Source organism: Pseudorca crassidens, chromosome 9 (genome assembly GCF_039906515.1).
Source record: "Pseudorca crassidens isolate mPseCra1 chromosome 9, mPseCra1.hap1, whole genome shotgun sequence".
NCBI classification, from domain to species: domain Eukaryota; kingdom Metazoa; phylum Chordata; class Mammalia; order Artiodactyla; family Delphinidae; genus Pseudorca; species Pseudorca crassidens.
In genome coordinates, this window is record NC_090304.1 from 42,795,679 (window position 1) to 42,817,492 (window position 21,814).

Below are 21,814 nucleotides of genomic sequence, written 5' to 3' on the forward strand. Positions count from 1 at the left end.
TCTACTCATAGTTCATCATAGCTTCCCCAGCCTTTCTTGCTATGACATGATCTTTTGATAAACTGTCACCGACTAATAACTGGTTTGGGTTTTCCATGTTTCCCAACAAATTCCCAAGAGGTAATCTGATTGGCCTGGTTCATCTTTTCATGCCAGTTCATGTCTTACCTTACCTGAGAAATGCCTGCCTTGGGTTCAGGTGCCCATCCTTGGCCTATTCAGCTGTGGGGAGGGATGCACCTTCTTACAGTACTCAATGTGGCCACCGGGAAATCAGGGGCTGTGAGTGGGGAAGTTTCCCTTAGAGGAGATGTGGGCAGACAGGCACTGAATGATATCACAATACACTGTTTCTCTCTCTGTCACTGGGATTTTCCAGTTGAGCGCATCAGTCTGACCCCGACAGAAGGAAAGTTTCTTCCCTTTACTTGTTACTTCCCTTTCCTCTGGGATAGACTCTCTTAACAACAATGCATATAATTGGAGACTGCAGGAACCCTGCTTGCCGAGGAAGTCTGGTTAGGCGCGAGGCAGTGCTCAACCCGTGGGAGGGGATGCAGATAGTCTTCCTTCTGTAGTTCTTGACAAACCCATTCTTGGCTCAGTACTCACCACAACAGGTTGATCTAAGTGCTTACTTTGCCAGCATCGCCAGAAATCAGTGTTTTTCTAAGTGGAATTTGTTGTGTCACCCTGTTGCACTAAAATCAGCTGGGAATGCTCACGAAAAATGCAAATTCCTAGTCCCAACTGCAGACCTATGAGTGAGAAGCCCAGGGAGTGCGGTCAAGAATCCGCATGTTTACAAGCTCCGTAGATAAGTCTAATGCACAGTGAGTCTGAGAAGCATTGCACTAAGCTACCCTATGAACCTCGTCTATTTCAGACTATTCTGTTCCATTAGATTTCATGAAAATCCCTTAGAACACCTGATATGCAGAACCTACATTTCTTTTCTAGAACTTTCCAGGTAGTCTAAGGTCCATCCAAGTATCCTCAAAGGCAGATATAAATAAGCATGCAGGTCCTGGCCACCATCCACTCTGACCCGAAACCCTGGATTCAAACAGGGAGCACCCAAACTTTGCCTCTGACTTGACATTTCCCATGGGATGGCAAAGGGATTTCCCTGGTAGCTCTTGTGCGATAAATAAGCACAAATCTCAAGACACCACCCTGGATAGAGGCCCTCTTGGCTGGCAGCCGGAGTCACAGCTCAGTGGGATAAGCCCAAAGAAGCCCCAGGTGGGTGGAAATCAGTGCATGTGGGGCAGCCTCTCTGCAGAATCACAATGGAGCCACGGTTTGCACTAGAGTCAGACAATGACTCCGATTCAAGGGACCAGGTGCCAAGGCCGAAGGGTGCTCTGGGTAAAAGGGAGGACCTGGGCCCCTTTCCTGGCTCAGTCTCTGCCTGGAAATGATTCCACTTTGTTTTTAATCCTATTTGTCTTTCTTTCATATTTCTAGGAGCGCCAATAAATGGCCATCCATTTCTTCCAGGGTAATCACATCTTTTTCGCATTTGACCCCCCAAAATTTAGACACTTACTACCCCAGCCTGTCTATGCTGTATATGAGCAAGAGGTATGCATTCTCCAGATTCTGGAGAAAATGAAGTAATCGCCTTAACAATGAGTCAGGAATGACATTCAGCCTCTCTCAGCAGTCAACAGCAAGTTCTTTCGCAATGCCTCACTGCCTGCCACGTATCACAGATTTCCAGCTCCAGTCACTCCAGATATTTTCATTTGTACTCCAGGACAGAAACCACCATTTGACTTGTGAGCATTTAGTGGATTATGTGCTTCATAATCCATTTCCTTTCCCCTAAGCATCTATTTGTAACACTAAGAGGTCTTCAAAGTAGGCAAAATGTACGAATATGGTTCCTATTTGGTGCCTGCTTATTCACTGAACAGAAAACTTACTATCCTCTTCCTTTCCAGCCTGGAACTGGATGCATTATACTTGTCTCCAGCCTTTTCCTGAATGGGCTCATCTCTCACTCTAAAGAGATGATCAAAGAGACAAAAATTAACACAGACCTGTGAAAATCTATTATTTTATACAAGAGAAGGAGAAAAATGGCCCAATATTCTGGAATCAAATGTAGATTTCTCGCCCTCTGATGTAGATTTTTTTGTATGATATCAAAATACTCTTAGAAACTCTTCGCCTTGTGTTTTTAGTAGCTACTACTGAAATTCTCCTACTAAACAGGAACAGGACGTACTGAAAATACAATCAGCCAAACAAGAAGAGACTTTGTGGAATTTAAAGTGCAGTACCATTCGGCATCTATGTTGGGCATAGAAAAATAATAAATATGACACTGTAGAAAACTATATTAATGAAAGGATAAACTGAAGAAACTATACTAGAGAACAGAAAAAATATATATGTAAATGAGAGATAAAGAATAGCTAGTATAGAAAACAGGTCCCAGGATCTATCTTATTAATTCTACTGAGAAAGGAAAGCTGAAGCAATAATAAGCGAAAATATTCTTGACTTTACAAACAAAATCAACCTAACTGAGTGTATATTCAGTGCGTTTTATCCAAAATATTAACAGGTACAAAAATATTGGCAATTAAAAACATTTAAAACAGAAGGAATTATCTTAAAAAAAGGAAGAGGCTATTGACAGAAGAAAACAAAAGAATGACCCTCCTAGGTCTTCCCATCACAATGAATGCCAAAAGGTCATGAAGAAATGTCTACAGAGATATGTAGAGAGAAGGTTATTATCTACAAATTCAGAAAAAATTGTTATCTGTGACAACAATAGAAAGATGTTCTCAGAAATGCAAGAACTATGAAAATGTACATTTCATCATTCCTCCTGAAGGTTCCTGAGAATGTCCACCAGAAAATCATGAGGGGAGTCCAAAGTAAGATCTTAGGACAAGGAGGAAAGAACTGGAAATAAGTACTGAAACCAGTTACACGTGCATACACACACACAATTACCCTGGGTTTTTTATTTGTGGCCACACCACACGACTTGTGGGATCTGTTCCCTGACCAGGGACTGAATCCAGACCAAGGCAGGGAAAGCCTGGAATCTTAATCACTAGGCCACCATGGAACTCCCCGAGGAAAGGATGATTGTAGTTTTGTTTTGTTTTGTTTTTCCACACACACAATTATTATCAATGTGCTTATGGGAGCTTGAATATAAAAAGTAAACTGAATGGATAATTATATTTTTAATTGTTCAGTTAAGGGACTTCCCTTGTGGTCCAGTGGTTAAGGCTATGCACTCCTTGGGGCTTCCCTGGTGGCGCAGTGGTTGAAAGTCCGCCTGCTGATGCAGGGGACATGGGTTCGTGCCCCGGACTGGGAGGATTCCACATGCCACGGAGTGGCTGGGCCCGTGAGCCATGGCCACTGAACCTGTGCGTCCAGAGCCTGTGCTCTGCAACGGGAGGGGCCACAACAGTGAGAGGTCTGCGTACCACAAAAAAAAAAAAAAAGACTATGCACTCCCAATGCAGGGAGCCCAGGTTCAATCCCTGGTCAGGGAACTAGATCCCACATGCCACAACTAAGAGCCCGCATGCCGCAACTAAAGATCCCACGTGCCACAACTAAAGATCCCACGTGCCGCAACTAAAGATCCCACGTGCCGCAACTAAGACCTGGCGCAGCCAAATAAATAAGTAAATATTAAAACCAATTATTCAGTTAAAATTATTGGAAATGTGGAAAAATAGACGAGAAAGAAAGAACACTTGGTTCCTCATTCCATGTAAAGAGGAGTAAAAAAATTAAATGTTTACTTTTAAATAAAATAATAAATATGCTCTTCTGGTTGTCTGTTATCAACTTGCCGTCATTCTGCATGGCTGCAGAGAAGCCAGGAACTACCTTTCCTAGAATCACCTTCCCTGAATGGTTCTGGGTTAGATTTTGCCCAGGAGAGATGCTCTTGAGAAGTCTGGAAGGAGAGGTCTTTGTGACCACAAAAGTGGGTAGTCCTGTGACTTCACAGGGGCTTCCCAGTGAGTCCCAAGAATCACCTGCTTTAGACCTTCAGGCTCAGATCTTGGTATGGATTCACTGACCTTCCCAGCCCTGCTCTTCCAAAGTTGTGCCAGCCCTAGTTCCTGTTTTAAACTTTTCATTCCTGGAATACCTAGACAGTGGTTTTCCTGACTGAAGCCTAGTGATACATTTGACTTTAAGAATTACTTCATAATTTAGTCACCACTCAAATTTAAAGCAGGAAATCTAATTTCCAAATCATTGCAGAAGATAAAAGCAAACAAAATACTCTCCCTATAGCAAAAAACAGAATAGAAAGTAAACAGAAAACGTAAGGCATAAAGCAAGATGTCAGAAGTAACACCAGGCATAACAGTTATGCCAACAAACATTAACACTTTTAAACCCCTTTAAAAATAGGCAAAGATTCAGCTTGGAGCAAAAACAACAAAGCGATTCAATGACTGCTTACCAAAGATGACTTAAAATTCTACTAAAAGATTGAAAATAAAAGGATGGGGTATGGACATGTCACGTAAACGTAAACAAAAAGAAATCAAAAAGAATTTAATGTAACAAAGATTAAACAGGATAATTAGAATTTTTAAAACGTTTAGACACCTAGTTACATTCTCATTGTAAAAAGTCCAAACAATATAGAATTAAATAGAGGTAAAGGTAAGCACTGCTAACATTTTGCTGCTTATCCTTTTAGTCTTCTATCATTTATTGATTATCTATCTATCATCTATGTTATATTGACTCTAAGATGTATCTATTTTTTAAAGTTCCATTATTTCCTGTACATCCAAGAAAGGAAAACACTATGAGTTAAATTATGACATGCTAGCAACTGTGAGATGCATCCCAATTTTAGATATTAAAAAATATTTGAATCTTAACAATGGATTTATTTCTAATGTATTTTTATAAGAATTGACTTACTTTATATAAGGGTTTTCTTATTTGTCTATCTATCTATAATATTATCTTCTGTCATTTTATTTCTTTTCCTAATGATATGACTTGGTAGATTGTTCTATTTCACGTCATAACTATCTACCCCAATAAAAATGCTACATGGTGTTTCATAACTTGCATGTATCATCATTTATTAGTTCTTTTCTTTAAATGTTAAACTTAATATTTAGGTTATTTCCATTATTTTTTGCAATGACAAAATGCTGCAATGATCACTTTACACATTCTTATGGAGCACCTGTGTGCCGTTTTTCTAGAATAGATAACTTGCTCTCTCAAGTATAAGCACCTTTAAAACTCTGGTAGAACTAGCAGATTGTCCTCCACCAAGACCATACCAGTTTATTGTCCCATTAATACTTGCTTCCTCATCAAAATGGATATTGTTATCATTATATACATTTTTGCTGATTTGGTAAGTTGTTTTCATCTCCACTTTCTTGATTACCAGAGAGGTTGATTAACTTATCATGTTTATTGCTCATCACATTTCTTCTGTGAATTGCCTTTTTATATCCTTTGCTCATTTTTCCATTGGAGTGTTTTTTTCTTCTTGATTTGTGGATTTCCTTAGTGTTGAGGATAATAGTTTGTCGACCCATTATGTAAACTGCAAATATTTTCTCCCCTTGTGCTGCTATTTTTACTTTATTATGATGAAATCTGTTATCTGGAATATCAAATAGATATAATCAATTATGTCAATCTTTTCCTTCACAGATTTTAGGGTTTGTATCCTGATTAAAAAACACTTAATTCCAAATCATTTAAAGTCTTCTCCTATATGTTCTCCCAATAAAGAAATGTATTATTTCACTTAAGATGTCCAGAAGTAAGGTGGATTTAGGCTGGTATGGTCAGTGGCCCAATGACATTTTCCTGAACTTCTTTTCATTCCCTTGTCGATACTGGCTTTATTTCAGGCTGCCAACAAGATGGCTAGAGCAGGTGCAGATTTCATATGCAGAATTCACAGCAAATCCAGAGGAACAAAAGGGATTGTGTTTTCCTGTTTCTCTTCCCTTTTCTTTTCCTTTTTTTTTTGGCCGCGTAACTTGTGGGATCTTAGTTCCCCAAACAGGGATTGAACCTGGGCCCTCAGCAGTGAAAGCATAGAGTCCTAACCACTGGACCGCCAGGGAATTCCCATGTTTCTCTTCCTTGGAAACATGAAAATCTTTTCCCAAAGTTTCAAAATACTTCCCCTCATGTCTTGGCCCAGGGAAACGTGGTGACTGTGAATACCTTAGATTAATCCTTTGGGGTGCACAGCTGGTGGGGGTGGTCAAGCACAATGATCACCACGAACTCTTTGTGAAATTTTTCATGTCTGACTCTTTACCTGAAATTACTTTGCGCGTGGTGCTAGGTAAAGACCACCCCCTTAATGAATATCTAATTATTTGCTTAATGAATATCTAATTATTTTAATACCAGTTATTGACTAAGTCATGGTTTTGTTATTAAAAATGCCACTTTTAACACACGTGCACATATACACACGGGCACACATGTGTGGGTCTCTGGACTTGCTTCTCTTCTGGGTCACTATATGTTTATTTCTACACCAAAGTCATCAACTCCGTTGTGTTTTGCTATGTGGGAAGACAGCCCCACCCACTTCTGATTTTGTGCTTTCCAAAAATTTTTGTTATTTTCAGATGATTTCTTGGACATTACTGAATCAGCTTGTAAGGGTAAAAGAATAACCCTTCTGTAGTTTTGAATAGGATTACATTAAATACCTATTGTTTAGGAAAAGAATCACCATCTTCACAATACTGAACCTCCCAATCTAGGATTATTTGGGTCATTTTTTATAGCTCTCAGAGAGATTTATTGTTTTCTTCATATTAAGCCATACACATTTGTTACTGGGTATGTTAGTCTGTTCAGGCTGCCATAACAAAATACCACAGACTGGGCGGCTTAACAACAGAAATTTATTTCTCACAGTTCTGGAGGCTGAAAAGTCCATGATCAAGGTGCTGGACGATTTGGTCTCTGTGAGAATTCTCTTCCTGGCTTGCAGACAGCTGCCTTTTTGCTTTGTCCTCACGTGATTGAGGGTGGGGAGAGAGAAATCTTCCTCTTCTTATAAGGTCACATCCTATTGGATTAGGGCACCACCCTTATGACTTCATTTAACCTTAATTACCTTCTAAAGACCCTGTTTCTAGATAGAGTCACACTGGGGGTTAGGGGTTCCACGTATAAATTGTGAGGGGCGCAAGGGGCACAGTTCAGTCCGTAGCATTAGACTTGTTATTGGGATTTCATAGTATCTGAAGATAGTATGAACAGAGAAAGAACTGTTCAGCAGAGCAGAGTCAAGAGGAGACACAGGGGGGCTTCCCTGGTGGCGTAGTGGGTTAAGAATCCGACTGCCAATGCAGGGGACACGGGTTCAAGCCCTGGTCCAGGAAGATCACACGTGCCTCAGAGCAGCTAAGCCCGTGCACCACAACTACTGAGCCTACGCTCTAGAGCCCGTGAGCCACAACTGCTGAGCCCGTGTGCCACAACTACTGAAGCCCGCGCACCTAGAGCCCGTGTTCCACAACAAGAGAAGCCACCGCAATGAGAAGCCTGTGCACTGCAATGAAGAGTAGCCCCAGCTCGCCGCAACCAGAGAAAAGCCTGCACGCAGCAACGAAGACCCAACGCAGCCAAAAATAAAACAAATTTAAAAAAAAAAAAAAAAGAGGAGACATGGGGAAGAATAAAAGTTGATCTCTGCCTGTACTCAATTGAGTTCAGCTTATTCAATAAAGGTTTCACTATAGATTTACTACCCAACGTATATTCCCACCTGCAGAGTTCCTATTTTCCCATACCCTTGCCATCACTATCATTTCTAAAATCCTTGCACAAATGACGAAAACTTGTAACTTATTTATATCTGCTTTGCCCTGACTGAATAGTGAGGGTATCTCTCATATGTTACTCTCCATTCAATTTTTCTCTTTCTGTGCCTTACTTGTTTATGCCTTTTCCCATTTCTCTATTGGGTTGCAGTCTTTTCCTTTTTAATTTGTAGGCTTTCTTTATGTTTGGGATACAGATACTTTGTAACATGTGCAAACATTTCTCCCATCATGTGGCTTACCTTTTCATATTTTAAAAATGTGTCTTTTGATGTACCAAAGCTCTTCATTTTAATATAGTCATGTTTATAACTCTTTTCCTCATGGTAGGTCTTGTCAAAAAATTCTTCCCTACCCCAAGGACATAAAGATATAATATAAGGATATAACATAAATTTTGTTAATAGGTTTAAAGGTTTGTGTTTTACATTTGCGTCTTTAATCCTCCTAGGAATTACTTTGGATAAAGGGTGAAGTAGGAGTCTGATTTCATTTTTGTCCACTTAGAAATCCAATTGCCCCCAAACCACTTAGAGACTATTCTTCCTTTCTGCACTTGGGTTTTTTTTTTTTTTTTTTTTTTTTTTGCGATACGCGGGCTTCTCACTGTTGTGGCCTCTCCCGTTGCAGAGCACAGGCTCCGGATGCGCAGGCTCAGCGGCCATGGCTCACGGGCCCAGCCACTCCGCGGCATGTGGGATCTTCCCGGACCAGGGCACGAACCCGTGTCCCCTGCATTGGCAGGTGGACTCTCAACCACTGCGCCACCAGAGAAGCCCCTGCACTTGGGTTTTTAAAAAATAATTAATTAATTAATTTTTTTCGGCTGCACCTTGCAGCCTGTGGGATCTTAGTTCCCTGACCAGGGATTGAACCTGTGCCCCCTGCAGTGGAAGCACAGAGTCTTAACCACTGAACTGCCAGGAAAGTCCCCACGCTTGGTTGTTATATCTCCTCTGCTGTATTATACTAGGTTTCCTGTCATTTGTGTTTTCGTTTCCAGGTTTTCTAGTCTGTTTTTCCAATCTATTGGTCTCTTCCTGCTTCTAGGGCAACTCGCCCAATAACATGGAAGGCTGTGCATGCACACACACGTGTGTGTGTGTGTGTGTGTGTGTGTGTGTGTGTGTGTGTGTCTGATAGAGATGGGTGGGGTTTGATCCCGGGGTAGAGTTTCAGGTCTGAAAGGTTTTCTTGGCTATCAGAAGGCTGCCCACTTTTTAAGAATACTTATGGTAAGGGCCACACGTGCCAAGAACTGGGGAGCAAAGCAACAGGCATACTCCATAAACTGCAGGAATTTCAGGAATGCTGTAGCTCCAATGTCATAAACATCTTGGTTTGCAACATCCAGATTTCTTGCAAGGAAGTGACGGGAGCAAGTCAAACTCAACCTTCCTGTGCTCTGTACTCGGGAATATAACCACAGTTACCTCACGATGGTCCAAGCAAGTTGAGACTGAGGGTAAGGGAAGATGTCCTCCTAATTCTGTGACATGATATGTTGATGGGTGGTGAAACTGTATATGATTTCCCCTCTCCTTTCAGCTCTTCTGAATTTTCTAAATTTTCTATAGTACACGTGTTGCTTTTGTTTATGTATCTATTAGGAATATGTTCAGCTGCAAAAATAGAATATTTGACTAACAGTGGTTTAAAAAAAATAGGGATTTATTTGTCTCAAAAATAAGAAGTCAGGACTTCCCTGGTGGTGCAGTGGTTAGGCATCCACCTGTCAATGCAGGTGGCATGGGTTCAAGCCCTGGTCCGGGAAGATCCCACATGTCACGGAGCAGCTAAACCTGTGCACCACAACTACTGAGCCTGCGTGCCACAACTACTGAAGCCTGTGTGCCTAGAGCCCGTGCTCCGCAATAAGAGAAGTCATCACAATGAGAAGCCCACGCACCGCAACGAAGAGTAGACCCCACTCACCACAACTAGAGAAAGCCTGCACAGAGCAACAAAGACCCAATGCAGCCAAAAATAAATAAATAAATAAATGTATTAAAAAAAAAGAAAGAAAAAAAAGAAAAAGAAGTCATTGGTCTGAGCCAGTGTCACAATGCTGTCAGAGACACACTTTCTGTTTTAGATGTAGGCTTTCATCCTCATGACTGTAACCTCATCATCACAAGATGGCTGTTGTTCCTCTAGGATTCATGCTCATGTTCAAGGAAAAAAGAAAAAGGAAAAGGAAGGAGGAACCAGTAACACCTTTACTAGGAAAACAGAAGCTTTTCCAGAACTCCATCATAATAGTCTGCTGATGTCTTATTGGTCATAACTACCCCTAAGTGCAAGGGAGTCTGAGAAGGTGACAATTTCTAAAAGGGTACACTGTTGCATGGAACATACTAAAGAAGCGCTGGCAAAGGATGGACCACAGGCCTGATGCCTGTTTCTATAAATAGAGTTTATTAAACACAGCCACACTCATTCATTTACATATTGTCTATGGCTGCTTTTGCTACAACAGTAGAATTGAGTAGGTGCAACAGACCATACGGCCTCAAAGTTAAAAATGTTTATCATCTTGCCCTTTACAGAAAAAGTTCGTGGACCCCTAATCTAAGGGAGAGGGGAAAAGGATAGCTGTTGGGAGGCAACTAGTAAGTAAGAAAAAAGAAAGATCCAGCATTATGTAGGCAGCCAGTAGCCCTTGAGGAATGACGGTCATCGTGAAGAAGGCAAGTTGTCTTAATGTACACAGCCCACAGAAAAGGATAGATGTTTAAAAAAGAAAACAAAAACCTAAGTTAGAATGGAACTCACTGGAACAAATACATTTTTAGACAGTTTCCAGGCCCTGCTGGGCACCAGCCTTGATGCCTGAAGGGCAATAGTTTAATCCTCTAACCCTATTATTTTTTCATCATTTTCTGCTCATTAGCACAGAGGAGAAATCTCTTCAGGTTTCCTAAGTCCCTTCTTAGGCTCTTTAAAAGGAAAGCATTAAGGTGAGCAGGCTGTGTGAAGTAATCTCCTTTCTCTGTCCTCACCCTCCAATGAAAGGGAAATGTAACACTTCCTTGTAAGTTACACTGAAAGGAAATAGTTCTCATTGTATCTGAAAAAATGTGTGGTGGTAGCTGAGAAAGAGACCACAGGATCCTGGGGAATGTGTCCTCTGAGCTTCTGTACAAAGCCCAGTGGACACTGGTATTTCGCTGAGGTTCCTTATAACCATCTCACTGTACAAACAGATCATTTTACTCCTTTGAGTTACCTTGACTGTGAAAGATCAGCCCAAGTAAACTGGCAAATGAATAGTGCTGATCTTCCTTGATCCTAAGTAAGAAAAATAAATCCATCTCAGGACAAAGATGACCCCAAATTCTCATGACAATCTCTGGTTGACCTTGACTCAGCGATGAGGCATAATATGAGAATGGGGCAATCCACTTCCAGAGCGCCATGGCTCAGGTTTTTTCTGCAGAGACCAACTGTCTGCAGTAACTATCATGGCAGCTGCTCACAACCTACATTCCCGATGCCTAAGGTAGTGTTTTAAGACTGAGGCCAACCACGGCCCCTTGGCTTATAAGGAATCCACCTTCCCCATGGCTGCTAGAGGGATCTATTCTCAAATGCAAATCTGATGAGGGATGTTGGCGAATGCACTGGGATCAACCAACTGTTGATGTCTGGAGCATTTGTATGCAGATGAATCCTGAATCTGTGTTTGAGCTGAGTGTCACAGATTTGAGAGGTCTGTATGAATGGGGAAGGGAGAAGTGGTGTCACAAATACAGGTATTCACTGTGACTGCCCAGAGTACAGCCTTAACTTCCCTGTTGTATGGCTCCTGCCAACCTCTCTAGGCCCCTCCTGCTCCAAATTTACCAAAACCTCCTTCAAGGTCAGTTCAACCCTAACCTTCCCTGTCACACCTTTTCTAATTTATTCAGGCTTCCACCTCTGTATTCCAAAAGCACCAAATATATATCTCAACAATCCCATGTTGACGAAATGATCTGTTTTGCCTTCTGGTTCACCTACCAAACCGTAAGCTTTTAAGAGAAGCTACGTAAACTCTGTCTCTAGCACAACTCTTGGCACATAGTAGGCACTGAATAAAGTTTTGCTGTTTTGCCCAAATTCCCTTCACAGGCAGATGGAGACTGTGGGTTTTGCATAGGGCAAGGATAAAAGCAAGGAAATCTTCACAGCAGAGAGTCTGTATGAGCTGAGTTTTGAAGGGCAAGGAGTGATTAGCTGGATGAAATAGGAGAATGAGCTTACTGGGAAGAGAAAGCAATGTTAGCAAAAGCACAAAGGCATGAAACAGCGTGATATGTCCAGGAAATTGCAAGGAGCTCCATCAAGAAGGAGCAAAGGGAGCAGGAACTGGTCTTAGCCAGATAAAGAAGAGCCTTGTGAGCTAAACCAAAGACACCAAGCCTCATCTTAAAGCTGAAGAGAACCACTGAAAGTCTGTAAGCAGGAGAGCAACAGGGTGATATCTGAATTTAAGAAAGGTCACTCTTGTTGCAGAGTAGATGATGGCTTCATGAAGGAAAGGTTGGAGGCAAGAATCATTTCTATTGCAACAATCCAGTGGAGAAAAACTGAACTGTCATATCTTTGATAACCTTGATATATCAATTCCATGCCAAAGAAGATATCCTAAGAAAATAATCAGAGGCACAGAGAGATTTATGTACAAAAATTTTCTGCATCATCATTTATAATGGCAAATTTTAAAGAATAATTGTAACTTCTATTTATGGGGAATGGTTAAATAAATTACGGTACATGTATCATACTTTGAAAACATGTTCTAGATCTGTGCCATTCAGTATGGTAGCTGCTAGCCACATGTGACTATTGAACACTTGACATGTGGCTAGTCTGAATTGAGATGAGGTATAGATATGAGAAAAACTGGAGTTTTGAAGACTTGGAATTAAAAAAAGAACTTAAAATATCCCCTTGGCAATTTTTTATGTTGGTTATATGTTGAAATGATAACATTTTGAACATGTTGGGTTAAATAAAGTATATTAATAATTTGACCTGATTTTTCTTTCTTTTTTAACATAGCTATTAGAATATTTGAAATTAATATATAGCTTACAGTATATATCTATGGGACAACAATAGTCTTGATAAAAGTTACAAGATGGGGAAAAGTAGGTTTCAAGCAATATCATGTGACAGGATGTTTTTATGGTTTAATATTACGTGCAAACCAACTTGCAAACTTGTAATGGGGCAAACTGACATCATGGGCCTCCTGATGAGATGTACCAAAAAGAACACAACATCACTCAGGAAGTATTCCTGCCTAAAATATATGGTCCGAATCTAATCAGGAGGAAACACCAGACAAACTCAAACTGAGGGACAGTCTAGCCTGTACTCTCCAAATATATCAACATCATAAAAGACAAAGAAAAGCTGAGAAAGGATCCTAGATCAAAGGAATTTAACAATCAAATGCCACATTTTCAAAAATGCTCTAAAGGACGTTACTGGGACATTTGGCAAAATCTGAATATGGACATAAAATCATATTGACTCCATGTTACATTTCTGAGTTTGATCATTGTGCTGTGGTTAAGAGAATGTCCTTGTTCACAGAAAATGTACACTGAAAAGTATTTAGAAGTAAAGGATCACAGTGTCTGTAACTTATTCTCAAATGTTTCAGCAAAAGTTATTGTAGGTATATATCTATGTATGTATATACAGAGAAAGCAAAAAGGAATTCATTGAACTCTTTTCGCATCTTTTCCATAAATTTTAAAATATTTTGAGTAGAATGTTAAAAAAAATTTAAGTATAAATTTTTTGAAAAGCATATGAGAGGCAGCAGTGTAGGAAGTGCCAGCTGATTCTCATTTTTAAATAGTAGCACCCTTAGAAGATCCAGGTAAGAGGGGCTCCTGCCCTGCACCTTGCAGTTTAGAGGGCCATATCCTACCCCTCTCTGGCTGCGCCCCTCCCAACAGGACAAGAAGGCTGCAGGGCCAAAGGGATGTACCCTCCCAGGGCCCATCAATCCCATTCTAGAGCATTCTCCAAGTTCCCAGAACTTGGAATTCCCTGCCATATAATGCAGAGCCCACTTCCAGACTTGTGTGTGCCTGTTGCCTGGGTCCATCTTCCTAAGAATGGACCATGCTGTTGCGGTGTACATGCCTGAGTGACAGATGTTTGCAGGGGACACTGCATGAAGCTAGGATGTGTGGGCAGGGTAACCATATGCATTCAGGGGACACCCCTTGCAGTGCAGGATGGAGCCAGGAGTGGGAAGAAAAGGGAGCAGGCTGCAGGGTGGGAGCCAGAGGCCCCTTCTCCCCACACCACCTGTTCAGGGTGGAACTCCAAGGAGTCTGAGAAGTCCAAATTCAGATCTGGCCTTGTAGGTCATTATGAAGTTCGATATGTCTAAGTCAGATGATAAAATGCATTTTATATACAGTTTGCCAGCCTGATGCATAACTTTCAAGTATTTAGACATACGGTATGCAGACTTCCATTTGTGCTCTTTCCCCAGGTCCTGCAATGGTGGGAGTGTGATGAGGGATAGGAAGTTGAGAGGAGCCTGCCTGCATAGACCTGGCACTACCACCGCCTCCTGTTCCTCATTCAAAAAGGTAGGGGGGACTCCCCAAACAATGGGAAAACCAGACCCTGTAATGATTTGGGAAGATTGACGGGAACCTGGCCTGAATACATGGGGAGACTGAGATAACTCAGAAAAGCCTGCAGGCCCTTGACCAGCAAGCCCCAAGGAAAAAAACATTTTCCAAGAAAAACTCTCACAGGTGAGGACAGAGCACTTTCAGTTTGGCAAGGATCTACTCTCCAGGCCCTGAAAGGTGCACATTATCTGGAAACTCTTGTCTCCAGTCCTTCAAGCTTTACCTATTATCCCAAAGGGAATTGGAGGTGGGACCACAAGCCCAGAGTCCAGGGCTGTACAGGCAGCCTCCTTAGAGCCTTAGAAGTGCTGGGTACTGAGCTCACCCATGGCCCAAGGAAAGCCTCAAGGGGGCAGCCCTGAGATGCTAGAAAGGCCCAGGCTGGGGGTTCTGACTGCCTCCATCCTGGGCACTGACGCACACTGGCAGTACCACCGTCAGGAAGGATCACAAATCCCTGGATCTGACACTTCTTACTCTTCACATGGCTGGCTCCTGACTACACAGGGCTCAGCTCAAAACCATCCTCTGAGAGCCTTCACTGAGCACCCAGCTAATGCCACAACCTGCGACCCCAGAGCCACCCCAGTCGTGCCTTCTTCTCCCTCTGTTACGGTCTTCACAGCACTTACCACTCCTGAAAGTATCTTGTTCATTTATTTGTTCCCTTTTTATTATCAGACTCCCTTCTTTTATACTAGAACTTTTATGAGAGCAGGGAATTTTACCTGTCTTATATATCACTATAGCTTTAATCTAATACCAGACAGAGAGCAGACATTCAATAAACATTTGTTTAAAAATGTATACCAGGCCTTCCCTGGTGGGGCAGTGGTTGAGAGTCCGCCTGCTGATGCAGGGTACACGGGTTCGTGCCCCGGTCCGGGAGGATCCCACGTGCCGCGGAGCGGCTGGGCCCGTGAGCCATGGCCGCTGGGCCTGCGCGTCCGGAGCCTGTGCTTCGCAACGGGACGGGCCGCGGTGGTGAGAGGCCCACGTACCGCAAAAAAAAAAAAAAAAGCATACCAGTAAGCCAGGCTGTTTCAAGCTTTCCTTCTAAAGTTTCTTTCTGTAGGGGGCATAAACAGCAAGCCCAACAGGGCCATGAAACATAGGCCCAAACAGCTGACCCAGCAAGGGTCAGCACGCCAAAAATTAATATGAAATATTTTTATTCTAAAAGGTCAGAGTATTTAGTTTTCTGTTGTTGTATATCAAATGACCAGAAATTCAGTGGCTTAAAACAACACAAATTTTTTATCTCATAGTTTCCGCTGGTCAGGAAGCTTGCATGTTTTAGCAGCTTCTCTGCTCAGAGTCTCATAATGAAATGAAGGTGCCAGCTGGCTGTGTCCTCACTCAGAGACTTAACTGGGGAAACATATATTCCCCAGCTCCCCCTGTTGATGACAGAATTCAGTTCCTTGTGGTTGTAGGACTGAGGTCCCTGCTGTCTTGCTAGCTATAGAACAGCGACTGCTTCTAGCTGCTAGAGACCACTCTTGGCTCCTTGCCATGTGGCCCTCTCCACCTCAGCAATGAAGACCCTCCCCACACATTGAATCCCTCTCATGCTTTAAATCTCTCTGACTTCCCCTTCTGCACCCAGCCAGAGAAAATGCTTTGCTTTTAAAGGGTTCAAGTGATTATATCAGGCCCACCCAGATAATCTCCTTAAGGTCAACTGGTCATATAACCCAAACCCAGGAGGAAAATTTTTCATATTCACAGTTTTGGGGATTATTCAGAACACATACACCAAGGTCAGGAAATCTCAAGGACATCTTAGAACTATGCCTACCACAGTCAAATTTATTTGTCTATTTCATTGTATATTTGTTTTGAAAAATATGTTTATTTAGATTTGTATGTAAATTTATAACATACATATTTATAATATAGATTGTTTATTATACTATACTATATAGTATAGTATATAATTATATATTATGTATAGTTATATAATATATGATATATTATATCAAAATAACATAATATATTGTTATATATTATAAACATATATTTATAATACAAATATTAATGTATATATAAACTATGTATATAACAATATATATGTATATAATTTGTATAAAACAATATTTAAATAAAATTGACTGGCTAGGAAAACGTAAGATGGCTCTTCTGTGGCATTACGTGCCCTCTGGCCACCACCGCATATCCAATTTGGAAATCCCAGGTGGAATGGGTCTATCACAGGGATGCCATAGCATCACATAAGGCAAAGCACGAGAGAGAAAGGAGACCAGGATGTAGTGGGTGGTCCATCTACTTTTGCTGAAGTTAAATCAAAAGCCCTAGGTCCCATCACTTGAGGGTGCCCCAGTCGTGGGCAGATGGTGGCAGGAAGCTGGGGCATGGTGCAGGCTTGGGGAGAGAGCCACGGCTGCTATGTGGGTAGGGGAAGCAATCAGAACTTCTGACTTGGAGTCTGACAGAGACGAGCTTTAATCCTGTCTCTCCCACTCGCCAGTTTTGCATCCTTGGGTGATTCATTTAATTTGTGTTTTGAGTTTTGGCTTCTCCATCTTAAAATGGGGACAATTAGACTTACCATGGTTTGCTGTATCAAACAGAATAATGCTTGGGGCAGTTCTCAGTCCAAGCCTCAGATTAGGGTAGGTATTCTGTAAATGTTTGTGGATTCCAAATCTGGAATTTTCCCACTGAGCTAAGTCTTTACATTAGGGCATTATGTCTCCATGGAGCTTCTATCACAAGGCAGATGTGTACCTAGAAGGGGTAAGACCTTACCTTGGCTCTGTGCTTGGCACCTGCTAGACAAAGAGAAAACCCTTTGGTCCTGAGCAGTCAGCCTTGGTGAGGGGAAGCGGGTCTTGACAGAGAGCTGGTGGCAGAGGAGGTGGCCCCCAGGCCAGGGACACCTGGGGATTGCAGGAGCATGTAGGAAAGCCCAGATCAAGGGTGGCCACTCCTGGGGCTCAGAACTTAGTGGGCAAATCCAGCAGTCCCTGGGAATCCCTGAAGCAATGGGAACTCTTTACACCCATCCTTCCCAAGAGGGAGTGGGGTTGAGCCCCCAGGCCAGTAGCACACTCCCCAACCCTAACTGTCCAGTCACTGCACTCTGACAGCCTTCCTTCCTCCCTTGCCCTAATTCCCTCCCCACCCACTCCCAATCTATCTGTCATCCTAGCAGATTTCCACTCTGACCTACAAATTCAATGACCCTCCTTTGAGGAGCTCTCACAACACTGGTAAATAACTGTAACTAAAGTGATCTATTTTTTCCATAGGTACATGTGCACAGTGCTATCATAGCAGCCTGGGGTGGAAGGGAACTGGAGACGGGAGGCGCTGTCTGGAAGGGACTCCAGGGGCTCTTGAGGGCTGGGTGGAGTTGCAGAGCTGTAGAAGGGGGAGGAATTCTAGAGGGAGCAGGGGCTGTCCACAAACATCTTGGCTCTCCTTCCGGACACATGATACAATTTCATCTCTCTACTACTGCTTTCGAACTAGGCAGGGAGAAGAGGGGGGGGGAGAGAGAGAGAGAGAGAGAGAGAGACAGTGGGGAAAAAAGAGTGTGAGGTGTGAGGGTGCAGGGGGCAGGGAGGAGGAAATGTGAGAAGAGAAAAATATTTAGAAGTTTTTTCTCAATCTTCTTTATCGGCTGTGAAGAAAGAAAATATTTGTGAGGAATGTGGTTCTGGTGATGTGAACAAGTAGCCTAGGGTGTGTGTGTGTGTGTGAGACAGAGAGAGAGAGAGACAGACAGAGACAGAGACAGAGAGAGACAGAGAGAGACAGAGAGAGACAGAGATAGGGACAGAGAGTCTTAAAAGTGGGTCAAGCCAGAATCAGGCTGACTAGCAGGTAGCCAGGAATCTCTTTGTACTGAGACAAGTCAGGCATTTGTCCTGCCCAGGCCACTGAGGGCACCAATGCAAGCACTGTGTCTAGGCATTGTGGCCCAAGCTGCATATGTTCTTTAACCACATCCACCTGATGAAAGTCCAAGCCAGAAATAGGAAGGATTTACAAGGTCCCCACTCTCCCACTACAGAGGCATTCGCTGTTGAGTTATGAAGCCAATGGGGTCAAGACTCCTTAGAGTCACAGAATGTATTACACCTTCTTCTAAGCACTCTGGATCCCATCAGTGCCACTGGACACCTCTGAGGTGAGAAAGTGACTCAGAAAGAGGAAAGGACCACCCCCTGCCAAAACTGTGCCAGGAATTAGTGCCCAACAGGAATCCTAAGAAACTAATCCTAGGATTTGGAATCAGGAACAGATCCCAGGTAGAGCAACTGCCCCAATACCTTGCTTACTTGCATGTGTTCTGACCTGAATAGCACCAACTATAATTAACCATGCTGATTGTACCCAGCCTTAGCAAATCAGCCAATTAAGTCATGGGTGATTAGCTGTAGAACAAAACAAAACGAAGAATCCCAGCCTTGCAAATTCTTTAGCTCCTTGTTGTAGCTTTTCCTCTCACAGTTGTCTGGCCTGCATTTTGCCTTGTCCAACCTAGAGAGGAGACTTGTGGGTGATCTGGACACCAAGAGGAGAAAGAGGAAAGGGAGGTGGAAGAGAGAGTGGGAAGAAAAGGTGTGGCCAAATGCTATGTTTCCAAACTAATAATCCAGTGCTGCATAAGTTGCAAAGAAACCAAGAGCCTCCATTCAGCATAAAAGTGAAAGAAGGGAAGGAAGGAAAGGTCTGCCTCTGAGACACCTGGAGGGGCTTGTGATTTTCTCTGATACTTACCATTCTGCACTGAACTTGAAGCATTCTGGGTCCTTGACAACAGGGGGAGGAGGGGAAGGGAGTAGACCCAGACTGGGCAGAGATTGTAAGGTAAAGAGCACAGCCAAAAAAGTGACCTTCCCTCTGATGCAGCCCGGACTAAAGCAAGTGGGCAAGGCAGGTGTGCCCCACACAGTGCTAGATGGAAAGGGGTGTGTGTGTGCGCGTGTGTGTGTGTGTGTGTGTGTGTGTGTGTCTGGCCACCGCAGTGAGAGTGCCGAGTCCTAACCACTGGACTGCCAGGGAATTCCCGGAAAGTTATTAAAAAGAAAGGAGCTGGGTTGCCAGCTCTGGGCATTGAGGGCTCTCTGGAGCCTGCAGAGGAAGGATTAGGGGCCATGTTCTGTATAATGGTGGAAGCCATCTTTGGCTCCAACTCCAAAAAGGAAGTGACCCTTCCCAATTAAAGAGGGGTAAACCTCCTTTCCAGTGCCATTATGTGTCCCACAGTCCACAGAGAGAATATTATGTGTCTCTCAATCCACAGAGAGAAGAGACCCAAGGCCAGCAGAGAGCTAGCAAGAGGCAATATCCCACAGCTGTCCTGGCACAGCAACAATCAAGAATACTGCGTTTCTGAAGCATGAGCTGGCCGAGCATGTGCTCTAAAGTGAGGGAGTCAAGAATGGTGAGGGGAACATAAGACAGGGCGAACCCTCCTCCTCCCATGCAGCCTCAGGGTACCCCAGCAACAAGCAGCTGGGTCCCCTCATCTTCCTCCTGCAGGTCCAAGTCATGTAGAATCCTAACCCAGACAAGACATGGGTTACTGGCCTTGGCCTCCTTGTCCAAGATCCTGTGACTTGGTGATACTTTGACCCCATCCTGAGTACCTCTCTTCTCTTCCTGACATCATGCATACCTGCCTCCAGTTCTGACACCAATTCCGATGTGTGTTTTTTTTTCCCATACCACCAAGCAATTAACTCAATTCTGACACTATCTACCTAGAGATAGCATCAGATTCTACAGGTTAAGGGCTCAGTCCTACAAGACTGCAGCCTCCCTTGCCACTTCAGATGCCAGTCACAAGTCCAGGTTCACCTGTGCTTCTGACCAACCAGCTACATACTGGAGGTTCCAACGACATCCCTCTTGGGTTCCATTAATTTTCTAGAGTGGATCACAGAACTACCAGTTTATTATAAAAGGATATAACTCAGGAACAGCCAGATGGAAGAGATGCTTAGGGCAAGGTATGTGGGTAAAGTGGTATAAAGCTTCCACGCTCTCTGAGTGTACCACTCTCCAGAAATGAACATGCGTTCGCCAACCTGGAAGCTCTCCCAACTCAGTCCTTTTGGGTTTTTACAGATGCTTCATTACATAGGCATGCGTGATTAAATTATTGACCATTGGTGATTGATTCAACTTCCAGCCCCTCTTTACTACCAGGACATCAGCGGGTGGAAGATCCAACTCTTCCATCACTTGGTTGGTTCTCTTGGCAACCAGCCCCATCCTTAGGTGCTTTCCAAAAGTTGCCTTATTAACATAACAAAGACACCTTGATTGCTCTCAGACTTAGGAAATTCCAAGGGTTTGAGGAGCTCTGTGCAAGGAATGGGGCAAAAACCAAATATACTTAATCATGATACCACACTGCCTCAAAGCACTTCTCTCTCCTTTGGCTGCCATGTGGTAGCAGTCCACAAGACTGAGCTTCATGTGCTTCCCTCCCAAAGCCTTAGATCAATTACACTACCTGGTACTCCACCCCCACCCTAAATCCCAGACCCCGCATGTACTCACCCACCCCCTTCTGATGACTGGGTCCTGATTTCCTGCCTCTCTAGGGTTCAGCCACTACCTGAATCCCCATTGCTCTTTATCTCCCATGGCCCAGATGCTGACCATTCCTGCAATGCTGTGTCTGAGCACAGAATCTCACTTCAGGAAGAGAAAGGATCCCTCAGGCTCAAGTTTATCCAGGAGGTTGTTCCTCTGCTTTGCCTATTCTGGAACCAGAAACTTGCCTCTAAGACTCAGGTAGAGGCTTCCAGTTTTAGCATTCATATTTGACAACATACAACGTTGAAAACAAGACTTGAAACATCACGAAGATAACACTGCTGTTTCTGAGAATGACCAGGCCCATGTTCTCCAAGGAGAATCACATGCAAGAAATATAAAGGACATAGAGTGGCCGGGGGTCCTCATTTCACTGGGAGCTGATAGACGTGTGAACTTTGGCCTCATCTTGGGACATCCTCCCAGTGAATTCTGATGTAATGAGGGGACCCTACATCCAGTTTTCATTTTAACTCTATTCCCCTCTGGGCCTGCCTGGGTCTCAGGGTCTGGATTTTATATATATATATTTATTTATTTATTTATTTATTTATTTATTTATTTATTTTTTTTTTTTTTTTTTTTTTGCGGTACGCGGGCCTCTCACTGTTGTGGCCTCTCCCGTTGCGGAGCACAGGCTCCGGACGCGCAGGCTCAGCGGCCATGGCTCACGGGCCCAGCCGCTCCGCAGCATGTGGGATCTTCCCGGACCGGGGCACGAACCCGCGTCCCCTGCAT

General features: G+C 43.2%; 1 long non-coding RNA gene across 1 annotated transcript; it reads left to right on the plus strand.

Annotated features, from left to right (window-relative positions):
* The first annotated feature begins 9,205 nt into the window (after positions 1-9,205).
* On the plus strand, positions 9,206-19,907 carry LOC137231282 (uncharacterized). Its single transcript, XR_010946442.1, has 3 exons — positions 9,206-9,306; positions 14,347-14,446; positions 19,773-19,907. It is a non-coding gene; the product is annotated as an uncharacterized lncRNA (long non-coding RNA).
* The last annotated feature ends 1,907 nt before the right edge of the window (positions 19,908-21,814 follow it).